Here is a 12,890-nt window from a genome sequence, read left to right on the forward strand (position 1 = left end):
AATCCAGGTTCGGCTGCTTTATTATATGTACTGTTGCAAAGAGTGTTCTGCCCAGGCTGGATGCAAACTTAACTTCCCAGACTCCTTTACATTCTTAGGTTTTATTTCTCCAGGAGTATCAACTTTTAAACTACAAATATTTTGGGGCTGGGAAGGTGGCTCAGTGGTAGAGCGCTTGCCTTGCATGCCTGAGGCCCTGGGTTCGATTCCTCAGCACCACATAAGCAAAAAGAAAAAAGCCAGAAGTGGCACTGTGGCACCAGTGTCAGAGCACTAGCCTTCAGCTGAAGAGCTGAGGGACAGCGCCCAGGCCCAGAGTTCAGGCCCCACGACCGGACCCCCCCCCAAAAAAAAACTACAAATATTTTTGTGAGGGTAATGTCTAAGCTGTAGCCTAGATTTTTAACTGAAGAATTCTTTTTTGTTGTTGTTGTTTTGGTGGGTGGTCCGGTGAGCCACCTTCCCAGCCCCTAACTCAAGAATTCTTATAAATATAAATGAACACACACATTACATATCCTGAGTGTACACTGTTAGAAATGTGATTGTAAGCTGGGTTGTGGTGAGATATGAGGATTGGGGTTCAAAGCCAGGCCAGGTAGGAAAGGCCCAATTAACTAAAAGAAAACTGGAAATGGCACTGTGGATAAAATGGTAGAGCATTAGCCTTGAGCTGAATAGTAGAGAGACAGCTCACAGGCCCAGAGTTCAAGTGCCAAGACCACGGCCAACAAAAAATATACATATATAAGTAAAGAAAAAATAAAAGAAATGTGATCTTAGCCACCAGTTCATTGCTAGTATAATCCCTGCTCTCACAAGATGAACATTTTTTTCCAGTTAAATCCATGCTCTTATATCTGACTTGCTTTGGAAACAGGATTATTCTTCCATTCTACTTTCTACGAAGTTGCATGATTACCAAGCATGATTTAGAATGAGATTGGCCTCATACTTCATGTTCCACGTATGAGTCTTGCTTTCTGTATATCACTCCCATAAATCTACATACTGGAATTGGCTTTATTGTTTCAATGTTGTCTTATTTGTAGTCTTCTATACTGTATTGAACCCTTATACTTAAACACAGAACTTCTCTTTCTCCTATTATTGCTATTGTTTCCCTTACTGTTAGCTCATGTCCACTTGGGAAATAATGAACAGCACATACACTTACAAAAACAATGTTCTGAGAACCTTCTTCCCATTTAAAATTCGCTTCAATTTACAGAGAACTTACAAGGTTTGAACTCAATGTTGTCATGTATAATGTATTTATAAGCAATATAAATTTCATATTTTTTCTTTACTAAGTTGTCTCTGAAGCACGTGTTACCTCAAGCCAAAGTTGTCATAGTGTGATTTCAGTGAAGCCAGAAAATATTCATTATACCTCAAGCAGCACCATCGATTGTTACTGGAAGTAACTATTACTGGATGTGGAAACTGACCCCAGGAGAGGAATGGAACATAGAGGAATAAAAAAGTTCAAGTTTCCTTGTGCTTTCCTTTTTAGAGTACAAGAAAAGTATCCCAACGCTTGAAGGAAACTCTGTCCCTGGCTTTTTCGAGTGTGTTCTTTACTCATATAAAATTTTTCTGTAAACTTCTAGTTGAAAGTATTTCAAAAGGAAATAATGTACCATTTGAATGCCAGCATAGAACAAAAGAAAATAACGTTGATTTAAATGTGTTCTCCTGCAAAGGAACAAAGACATGGAAGTTTTAAAGTGTCATATGGATGGATATTTCACCCCTGAGATGATTCTCTTGATGCAGGAGTCAGTTATCCATTCCTTTGGTCTGGTCCTGCGTTCTCCAGAGCAATAAGGATTCCAAAAAAGCAGATTCCAGTGAGTATGATCAGCAAAAGGAGCCTCTTCTCAGACCAGTACTCTTTTAGGGAGGGTCCCAAAGAAATATCTGTGATTTTTATTTGCTTTTTTGTTTAGTTTGTGCTGGTTCTGGGGCTTGTACCCAGAGGCTGGATCATGTACCTGAACAGTTGTCTTTCCTGCCCACCTGCCCCCAAAGCTAATGCTCTACTGCTTGAGCCAAAATTCCACTTCTGGATTTTTGGTGTTCAATTTGCTATAAGAGTTTGACAGACTCTCCTTCCTGGTTTGGCTTTGAATTAAGTAATAAGAAAGCTAAGTGACATCAACTGTATAGACTTCTCTTTTGAAACAAGAAATATTAGATGAAGTTTATTGTAAAGCTAATGTTTGACAATTTTTAAATTAAATAACTCAGTACAAGTAGGTGCACTGAATCATTTTGAAATTATTTTTTCTGCTTGGGAAGATTATTGATCTTGTCCTTCTTTTTCGGGAAACTTAAGGCTATAATTGCACTTTTTGTTGGTTGTGGGGCTTGAACTCTTATCCTGGGTGCAGTCGCTCAGCTGTTCAGCTCAAGTTGAGCACTCTACTGCTTAAGCTACAGAACCACTTCTGGGTTTCTCCTGGTTAATTGAATTTAAGGGTCTCATGGACATTCCTGACCAGGCTGGCTTTGAACCACAATCCTCTGGTCTCCTTAATAGCTAGGATTACAGGCGTGAACCACCAGCACCCAGCTCATATTTGTGCTTACCTGCACTGAATGACACTATGTAGACAAATAATAGAAATTTGAATCAAATGATGGCATTGCAGCTTTTCAGAAAATTTGAAGTAGCAATAAATATGTCCTCCTTTCCATGTTATTTCATTAATGACTCATGAGCTATGGGACCCTTACTTTAGCATCCTCTGCCATCTTTGCAGGTGTATTTAGTATCAGGAAATGTTCATAGAGAAATATAGAAAGACAGATTTTTAGAAAGCAAAAAAGATAAGCTATGAAAGAACAACACAGAAGGAGATACATTTATTACACAGAAATTAAGAAGTAGCCTAAGAGATTTAGAATGCTAAAGGCAATGAGTAATAAGACTTGTTGATAACTACTTGTTCAATAACCAAAAATGGTTCTCTAAAACAATTTCTGGTATACCTTAGTTACTGTCATTTATTCATTAACTCTGGAGTTATTCCTTTTCTTCTGTGACAACTGTTAATTTGCCTCTGCCGTTTTGGTGCCAAATCTCACTTAGACTACCCTTGTCATTGTGATTTGCAGTGACCATTTAAAAACCTGGAATCTTTGAATTTCCAGAATTAATCTTCACCTGACATCTAAGCACATTCAAGCCATTAATTGCTGTGACCTAATGAACAAAACTTTTTTTCAACACAATATCCTAATATAAGTAAAGTACATGAATTAGGGACTACTGTCAGGTGTCAGTATGGTAGGAGCATTTATATATTCCAAGTATGGGTTCTTTACTTTTTATTTACTAACTAAATGTTTTTTGGTTTTGTTTTGTTTTTTGTTTTGTTTTGTTTTGTTTTTCTTTGCTAGTTAAGGGGCTTAAATTCACGACTAAGGAATAATTCCTGAATTTTTTTTTTTTTTTTGCTCAACTCTATCACTCTACCACTTGAGGCATGGCACCACTTCCAGTGTTTTTCTGTTTATGTGGTACCGAGGAATTGAACTTAGGGTTTCATGCATGCTAGGCAATCACCTTATCATGAAGCCACATTCCAAGAGCCCTAAATGACTTTCTTAATTTAACATTACATTTTCATTCCATAACTATGTACCGTAATATTGGCCAGATGCTAGAAAACGATGTAGAAAAGAATACAATAAAATAAATCCAGTAAGGCTACATGGACAATGAATAACCCTCACAGTCTAGCAAGAGCACAGAGGGCTTAACTCATGGAGATGTACCAACACGATGAGTGAGACAGCTCCTGACCCAGTGCCCACCTCCAGAATAAGTAGGTGATCTTGGGTTCCAGCCACCTGGGGACATTGGGCCACCTCATACAGCACCCATTCAACCAGTTCCTGAGGGAGAGAGAGACACAGAGAGAGAGAGAGAGAGAGAGAGAGAGAGAGAGAGAGAGAGAGAGAGCCAGACACAGATAGACAGACAGACAGACAGAGAGAAAACCAGAATTAGAGTTAAATCCGATGCCAGTGGCTTAGAACTCTAATACTGACTAAACAGGAAGCTGAGATATGAGGATCATGGTTCATAGATAGCCCAGGCAGGAACGTCTGTGAGAATCTTATCTCAAAGAGCCACCAGAAAACTGGAAGGGGCACTGTGGGCTCAAGTGATAGAGTGCTAGCCTTGAGCTGAGGAGCTTGGGAACAGTGCCCAATTGTAGAGTTCAAGACCCACGACTCAAAAGAAGTGGACTTCCCACCACAAGAAGTGGATGGAATAGCACCCATTGTCCTAGGGAGCATAGAAGAGAAGTCAGGCCGAGCTTCCTGTGAACTTGAGGTCATAAGTAGGTCACCTGGCTTCTCTGTGCCTCTGTTTCCCCAGCTGCAAAACTGAACAAAGTGAAGGATCCCCTTCCTCATGGGGATAGTGTAATAATGAAAGAGAGCCATGTTTTGGTTCATAATCCCACACCTGTTCAATGATTAATAATAGGCCCCACCTGAGCCCTTTCTGGTATCTTTCTGTCATATACTCACAGAATTGCCAAAACCTTATCTGAAGGCTTCCCTCTCTGCCTAGCCATTCTCCAGAGATCTCTCTGTATAAATCCCTTGTTTCCTCACAACTATCCTGTGAGGATAATGAGGTCCAATGGTAGAGGCCCTACCAAGAGCTTCACGTGTGGTCAAGAATCCACTGCTATGGACTGAGTTTGGGATAATCCTTCTAAACCAACTACTGAGCATGTTGCCACAAGTCTACCATCCCAACTACAGAGGACCAGGCTTGGTGGAGCATATTTTTCACAGGAGTACCGCGATCCAGCCCAGCCTGAGCATATATTTAGTTTCTATCTCAGAAATGCTCGACAGAAAGATGGATCATCAGAGCCGGGGAGAGGAAACAACTAGGGGGGTCATGGTGCCCCCAGAAGGATGTTTGACCAGGTTTGAGTTGGTGTTGCAGTGGCTACTCACCTGTGATGCTGAGAAAAGCTGTTGCCAGCTGCTCCAAGTGGGGCAGCAGAGATGGCAGCAGCATTGCAGACATATTGGCCCAGAGCAGAAGACTCGGGGCAGGGACCAGGTCGGGGATTTAGGACGGCTGGCAGCACACCAGTGCCTGAGTTTTGAAACCAAGCACAGCATGAAGGGAGGGAAGGGGACGGGTGGGGTAGGGGCATTAATTTCCTACTATACTCCAAAGTCACCTCAAGTCTCTTCTGCACCACTCAGCCACCTCTACCTTCCTCAACTACTGGTAGTGGTGTAAAGTAACAGGGAATAAAAGTGCTACCTGGCAGCAATGGAATGTGGGCATGGCCAGCATTCTTGTATCCCATTGGTCAGAAAGAAACAAGAAAGAATGGTGGTGTGGCCAGAATCTTGTGAAGCAAGGAGAATGGGTGAGTGTCAACAGGCCATCCTGGGGCAATTTGAGCTGACAGGATGTTCCCAGGACCTGAGAATGAGCCCCAGGAGTTAACAAAATAAAAACAGATTCACATGCAGATGGCAGTATGCTAATAAATATATATCTTTATGGAGTGCCAGAGATGTCTATACATTATTCAGTTATATAGACTATATTCCTACCAATTCCTCAGTATTCATTATGTGTCCATGTAATTAATGTTATTGTGAAAATCCTTAAATTATTAATGAAAGCACTCAGTGTCCTGAAATTATTGTGTTCCTGTAAGTAATAATATTCTTTTAATGCTTCATAAATATTAAATAAAATCAACTAACCTTCTTAAATGATGCTGTTTAATTTTATAGGATCATCATGCACAATGAACTCATTCAACTCTAACACTGGCAAAATTCCAGTGTTATTTCATTGGTTGGGAACCAGTTTCTTAGTATCTCTTGCCACTGGTTGCTGTCAGGACGGGGATTCGAAATGAGGGCCTATGTTGCCACATGGGCCTATGGCTTCCCTGATAGTCTGTCAGCCTTCAGCAATGCAAGGTGAAGTACCATTTGCAACAGTGTCATTCAGAACCAGAAGGGTCACTGTGCAAAGGAATAAAACATAAAAGGCCACATTTTTTCTGTGCATTGTCTTCCCTGCAAAACCTAGCGTTCTAGGATCACAGGAGCACCTGCGTGTCCAGTGGCTTCACCCCATCCTAGGGTGATCGAAGCTGAGGCAGACTTGCCAAGGCCTGAGTTCAAGTCCTTTGCTGAGAAAAAAATTAGCTCCCTGGCTTGCAATTCACACAGTTTATTCTTACAGGCTTTGGATTTGAAATCAGGATCTGGGTAAATCTGCAGCAATGTGGATAAAACGGAAGATCACCTTACATGAAGATAAAAAGTCAGGCCTGTTCACGAGTCCTGAATTCAAGACCCAGCCCTGAAATACATACTATTTATATATATTGTAAACATAGGATTTATACTTACTTATAGATGTTCAGTCCATACATGTTTGGTGTGGTTGTTCCTTGTATCTTTTGTTTTATTCATTTATTTACCATTGACTTTCCATTCTGTTCATTACATTGATGACAACCTATCACAGAACATCTAGATTTGTAGAAATGTTCTCCATGAGGCCTAACCCCCAGGGTTCTTAGACAAAAGGAAAAAAAGTTTCACACTCTCCTTACTCCACGACCCACTTGTTGGTAGTGCTGGAATCTGACCTCAGGGCAGAGCAAAACCAATTGGCCCATCAGTCAAGGTGATCATACGAACCAGTGAGCAACTAAGTTGTGTGGCCAATCCCAGAATCTGACATTGATCCCCAGGATGGTCCACTATAGTCATAAATTCATAATTTAAACATAGGATCTATAGTGACAAATATGTGTGGACAGCATCTTGTGTTCAGTGCAATTATTCTCCTTATTTTGTCTCTATTTCATGGAGGTATTGTGTATTTTAATAAGTTTGGTGACAGGTATAACTGTGCTGACATGGATAACAACTTGTTCCCATGGTTATAGGGTTGTCTATGCATTTTCCATCGTATTAGAGACCCAGGACTTTCACAGGAGAGGATAAAAGGCACAACGACTGGCTTCTGACATCAGGATGAATCTTTTGTCTGTGCTGGGATTTGAGCTCAGGTCTGGGTAACTCTGTTGCACTGTGGGGGAAGGGGAAGCTCACCATCTTTGAAGACTAGAATGTCAGGCCTGATGCAGGGCATGATTTGAAGCCCCAGCACTGGACAAAATAGCAAGTCCACCTTTTTTAAACATAGAATTTCTCTTTAACTACAGATGTGGTATGCATCTTGCATTCAGTGTACTTATTCTTTCTATTTTGTGTCTTATTCATGGATGTATTGTGTATTTTATTGCATATGGTGACAGAAATAACTGTGCTGACATGGATGACAACCTATTCTCCTGGCTAAATTTGACTATATAGCATTCTCCATCCCCAATGAGACCCAGGACATTCCCAGGACAGGAAAACATGTGCCACCATAAGCTTCTGACATCAGAATGAATCTTTTGGTAGTGCAGGAATTTGAACTAAAAGCCTAGCAGGCCCAATTGGTGAATGGGTCATGGTGAGCACACCAGGCTGTGAGCCACTAAGGAACTAGGCCATTCCTGGGACCTGAGATGGAGCCCTGGTGGGGGCCAATATAGTCATAAACTCATAATTAAAAAGAGGATCTATATTTCCAAACATGAGTGGGCGGCATCTTGCCTTTGTTGTTGTCTTTCTCTTTGTTTTGTGTCTTGTTCATTGATGTATTGTGTATTTCCTTGAGTATAGGATGACAGATATAACTGTGGTGAACTGGATGACAACCTATTCCCATGGGTATAGAGTTGCGTATACATTCTCCTTCCTAGCTGAGACCCAGAACTTGCACAGTATAGGAAAACTGGTGCAATGACTGGCTTCTCACATCAGGGTGAATTTTTGGCAGTGCTATGATTCAAACTTGGGGCCTAGGAGGCCCAACTGCCCAATGGGTCCACATGATTACACTCGACTGTGAACCACTAAGGAGTTGGGCCGTTCCCAGGAACTGAGATCGAACCCCTGGAAGGCCAAAATAGTCCTCAATGATCATTGAAACCTGGGATGTATATTCACATCCGTGTGTGGACTGCATCGTGCATTGAGTGTAGTTATTCTCTTTATTTTGTATGCTATTCATGGGTGTATTATGTATTTTCTTGTTTATATGATGACAGGTATAATTGGGCTGACATGGATAACTTATTCCCATGACGACAGGGTGGCCCATGCATTCTTCACCCTTGCTGAGATCCAGGACTTGCACAGGAAAGAAAACAGGTGCAATGATTGACTTCTGACATCAAGATGACTCTTTTGGCAGGGCGGGGAATCAGAATTCGAGACCTAGCAGGACCAAGTGGTGAATGGGTCCACATGAGCACACCAGCGAGCACACCAGCTTTTGAGCCACGAAGGAGGTAAGCCATTCCAAGGACCTACGAATGAGCCCCCGCCCACAAGGGGGGAGTGGGAAGCACAACAGTCATCCATTTATATAAGGTCAAGGTAGTATGCAAATAAGTACACATTTGTATAGAATAGGAGAGATGGTAACCTGTGGTGGAATCCAATCTATGTGACTACCGGTTCTTGCATCTTTCCTGATGCCTCCATTTCATGACTGTGATGATTATTGTCATGCTTCATCAACTGTTCTTTACAAATAATCGATATCCCATGAGTCTTGCCTATCATTTCCTACTTACATCATGCACAAATTACTCATTCACGGATGAGATCGATCACATTCCATGACTCATCCCAGGTTCTCAAACGAGTATCTCAGGATCTCCCGCAGTTTCCTCCTCATGGGGGGCTGAATTCAAACCTCAGGCCTGGAAAAGATACTCCTTATATACTTTATTTTTTGGTCCACTCGTTGGCCTGAACTCTGGGCCTGGGCGCTGTCCCTCAGCTCTGCACATCAAGGCTTGTGCTCTACCACTTGAGCCACAGCGCCATTGCTGGCTTTTTTTTCTGCTTATGTGGTGCTGAGGAATCGGGCCCAGGGCCTCATGCATGCAAGGCAAGAGCTCTACCATTGTGCCACCTTCCCAGCCCTCCTTATATATATTTTCAAAGTGATTTATACTTCTGTACAGATGTTCAGTCCATATTGTATTTGGTGTGGTTATTTATTTTATTTCTTGTTTCATTCATTTATTTATAATTTATTTTATTGACTCTGATGACACCTATACCATTTATTACATTGTTCACATCCTATCACATAACATCCAGATGTTAGATGTGTTCTCCATCATGCCTGGCAGTTCCAGGATCTGAATTTAGTGCCTAGGAGGCCCAATTCATGATTGAGTGAGTTTGAGCATGGTAGCCTCTAGCCAATGAAGACGTCAGGTGGTTCCCAGGCTCTGAAATCGACCCACAGGTTTGGCCAAAAAGCGATACATGGATAGGCAGACGGAGGTATACAAATAAATATATATTGTTAAAGAGTTCCATGGCCATCTATCTATGATAGAAGGACACCTACTATGTTCCTACCAACTCTTAGGTATTTATTATACGACCATTGAAGGAATATTATTCTTTTCACACATAATAAACTACTAATGAAGATCAATCAGCACTCTAGGATTATTGCATCCAATTTTAGAGTAGGCCAATGCATAAACTACTCTTTAAATCGGTATTCCTATGCATAGAAATGAGTCTCTTGTGATCTCTTGTTATTGGTGTCAGGACTAGGATTTGAACACAGGGCCTATGTTGACAGGTTGGCCTATGGCTTCACTGATGGCCCACAAGCCACCAGCAATGGCAGGTCAGGTCCACTTTGCAGCTTTGTCATTCAGACCCAGGATGGTCACTGTGCAAAGAAAATAATAATAATGAAACCCAAACTCTCTGCAGCTCACCATTTTGGTGCTTTCCAACTTTGTTTTCTTCCTGAAAGGCCACTGGCCCAAGGATCTCATGATCGGCTATGGGTCCAATGAGTGAACCCCAGCCAAGTGAGATCGAAGCTGAAGCAGAGTTTCCATGACCTGAGTTCAAGTCCCATGCTTGGCCAAAAAATAGAAAACAAGAACATATAAAAAATTAACTATTTAACTAAATTTTAAAAAATGAAGCTCCCTGGTTTGGAATTTTTGCCAGTTTTCTTTCCTAGCCTGGGATTTGAACTCAGGGTCTTGGTAAATCTGTAGCAATGTGAGCAAAGAGTTGCCATTCCTTGAGTTCAAACCCCGTGTCACCAAAAATGAAAAACTAAGTCACTGACCTCGGCAGGGGGAGGTAGTTGTGGAGATGGGAGGGAAGGGATGGTAGGGGGAAAACACAGGAGGAGTAAACAATGCTCAATAGGAAATGTACTCATTACCTTGCTCCTGGAACTGTAACCCCTCTGTAGAACATTTTTACAATAAAAAAAAACAACAAAAAAAGACACAATGTAGTTTTCAGAGAAGCACTTTGCAGGTAAGGGAAGGATGTTTGAATAGCTGTACAAAACTCTACACTGCTTTTTTTAAGTTCAGTATGGAACTGAATAAACATAACTGCTTCCATTAAAAAAATTAAGTCACTGTCGTGGAACTGGAGCCAGTAATTCTGCCATTGCTAGTTTTTGAGCTCACCGTCCAGGTACCTCTTTTGCATCATGGGTGAATGCGTAGCTCACTGTTCTTGAGGGAAAGAAATTCAGGATAAAGTTCTAGAGTTCCCAGGACCTCAATGAAAGCCCTGCAAAGGAAGAAATATTTCTATACATGTTTAATACATAATATTTACTTATATATGCATGTTAATTTCATATTATGATTTTTATTATTGATTTTGTATTTTGTTTTTCTTTGATTAATTTTTGATATTGTATTTAGTATTATTATACACATAATATTATATTTTGCATAGCTATTATAAAATTATACACAATAATTTAGGGCATTGAGTCATTTTAATTAACATTTTATTAAGTGTTGAAACATGATACATAATTAAGTGCAGCATTTGTCACAATCTTCACATGTTTAGAGTCTCTCCCAAGTATGAGCTTTGAGTTCAAGCCCCAAGACTGGCAAAAAAATTGAGCCTGGTGAGACATATTATACTGGAACTCAGAGGAGGGACAAGGTTATAGGTAAGACAGAGGGTAGAGGGCAGGTGCTCATGGCTCACCCCTGTAATCTACTCAGGAGTATGAGATCTGAAGATCCCAACTGCAAGCAGGAAAGTCAATATGAGACTTTTTTTCCAATTAAACACCCAAAAAACTACAAGTACAGCTGTGGTTCAAGTAGTACACTGCTAGCCTGGAGCACAAAACCTCAGGGATAGGATAGCATCCAGGCCCTGAATTCAAACCCCTGGACAGGCATACACACACACACACACACACACACACACACACACACACACACACACACATACACACACACCAATATAGAGCATTTGCCAGTCGGCCTGCACAAGTTCCATCTCTAGCAACTCAATATTAAAAAAAAAAAAAAAAAAGATGGAGAAGGGAAGAAATGACTTGCTCCAGGAAGTGATATACCCAGTGCCAAAATTCCACAGTAGTTCTAATATGTTGGTACAAGACAGACAGCCTCAGGCAGAAGGTATAGCATGGGCAAAGGTCCTGAGGTGTGCGGTAGAGCACGTGGTGTGCGTGGTATGAAGGTTCTATGGCTTCAGAAAAGTCTGTCAGGAAATTCAAGGCTGGGTCAAAGTTGACTTGAGTCACAGGGCAGAGGGTGAGGTCCCAGAATGACGCCCAGGGGGAAGATTAGCTTGGCTTTTCACCAGGGACCCAAAGCCATTTCCTGTGGCTGGAAAACTGTTTTCACAGCTCCTGATCTTCAGGCCTTCTTTGCATGGAGGAGTCAGGGCAAACGCAGGGAAGAACTCTTATTTTAGAAAACCTTCTAGCCCAATGCCATCAGTGGCTCTATCCCTGTAAATCCTAACTACTCAGGAGACTGAGATAGAGATCGAGGGTCAAGCCAGCTCAGTAGAGGAAAGTTAATGAGACTCTTCTTGCTGATTAACTACCAAAATCCAGAAATGGAGCTGTGGCCCAATTGTTAAAGTGGTAACCATGAAGGAAAAAGTTTAGAGACCAGAGCCCAGACCCTGAGTTCAAGCCCCAATACTAGCATAGGAAAATTAAAGAAAAGATTTCAGGAGCTCCTAGTACAATGTGGTGTAAGGCCAGATCATCCAGGCACAGGTGGCTCATGCCTGTCCACCTAGCGCCTCAGGAGGCTGAGATGTGAGGATCACATTTCAAGGCCAGCTGAGGCAGGAAAGTCTTGGAGACTTTGATCTCCATGGACTCTACAGAACACCGGAAGTTTCTCTGTGGCTCATGTGGTAAGATGTAGAGCAGGGGGACAGCGCCCAGGCCCAGAGTTCAAGCCCCATGACCAATACCTGGCCTGCTCGCACCTTACTCTGTAGCTCTAGGCAGAGTACTTTCCAGTGGGCTTCTGAGGGTCTCCTAATGTCTAGGTGTCCTACAATTCTTGGTAGCAGCCTTTTTGGGGGCCATTACCTACACAACAGGCCACAGTACCAGAGAAGTATCGAGCCTTGGGGCATGAAGATCATCAGAATGGCATCTGTCATGGGTGCAATGTGGATAGGATTAGTAAATCACTGTGTCAGACCACGGTTTGGAGCAAGGAGGGGCAGGAGCATAAGATGTTACACCAGATAATGCCCAGTTACACGAGTATCACAAGAGAGCTAATTTGTCAGTCAGACCTTGGGCAGGTGTTGAATTGGGCTCATGAAAGTTTTGTAGGCTCAGGAATCCACAGCCAACTGGCTGCTGCTTGTAGCAGTAGCTATCCCAGGAGTCTGAGGGCTCGGTGCCCTGCTTTCCTCTCCAGTGCTTGGGGAAAGGGGGT

Source organism: Dipodomys spectabilis, unplaced genomic scaffold, assembly GCF_019054845.1.
Source record: "Dipodomys spectabilis isolate Male_0828 unplaced genomic scaffold, ASM1905484v1 ptg000110l, whole genome shotgun sequence".
Taxonomy (NCBI): domain Eukaryota; kingdom Metazoa; phylum Chordata; class Mammalia; order Rodentia; family Heteromyidae; genus Dipodomys; species Dipodomys spectabilis.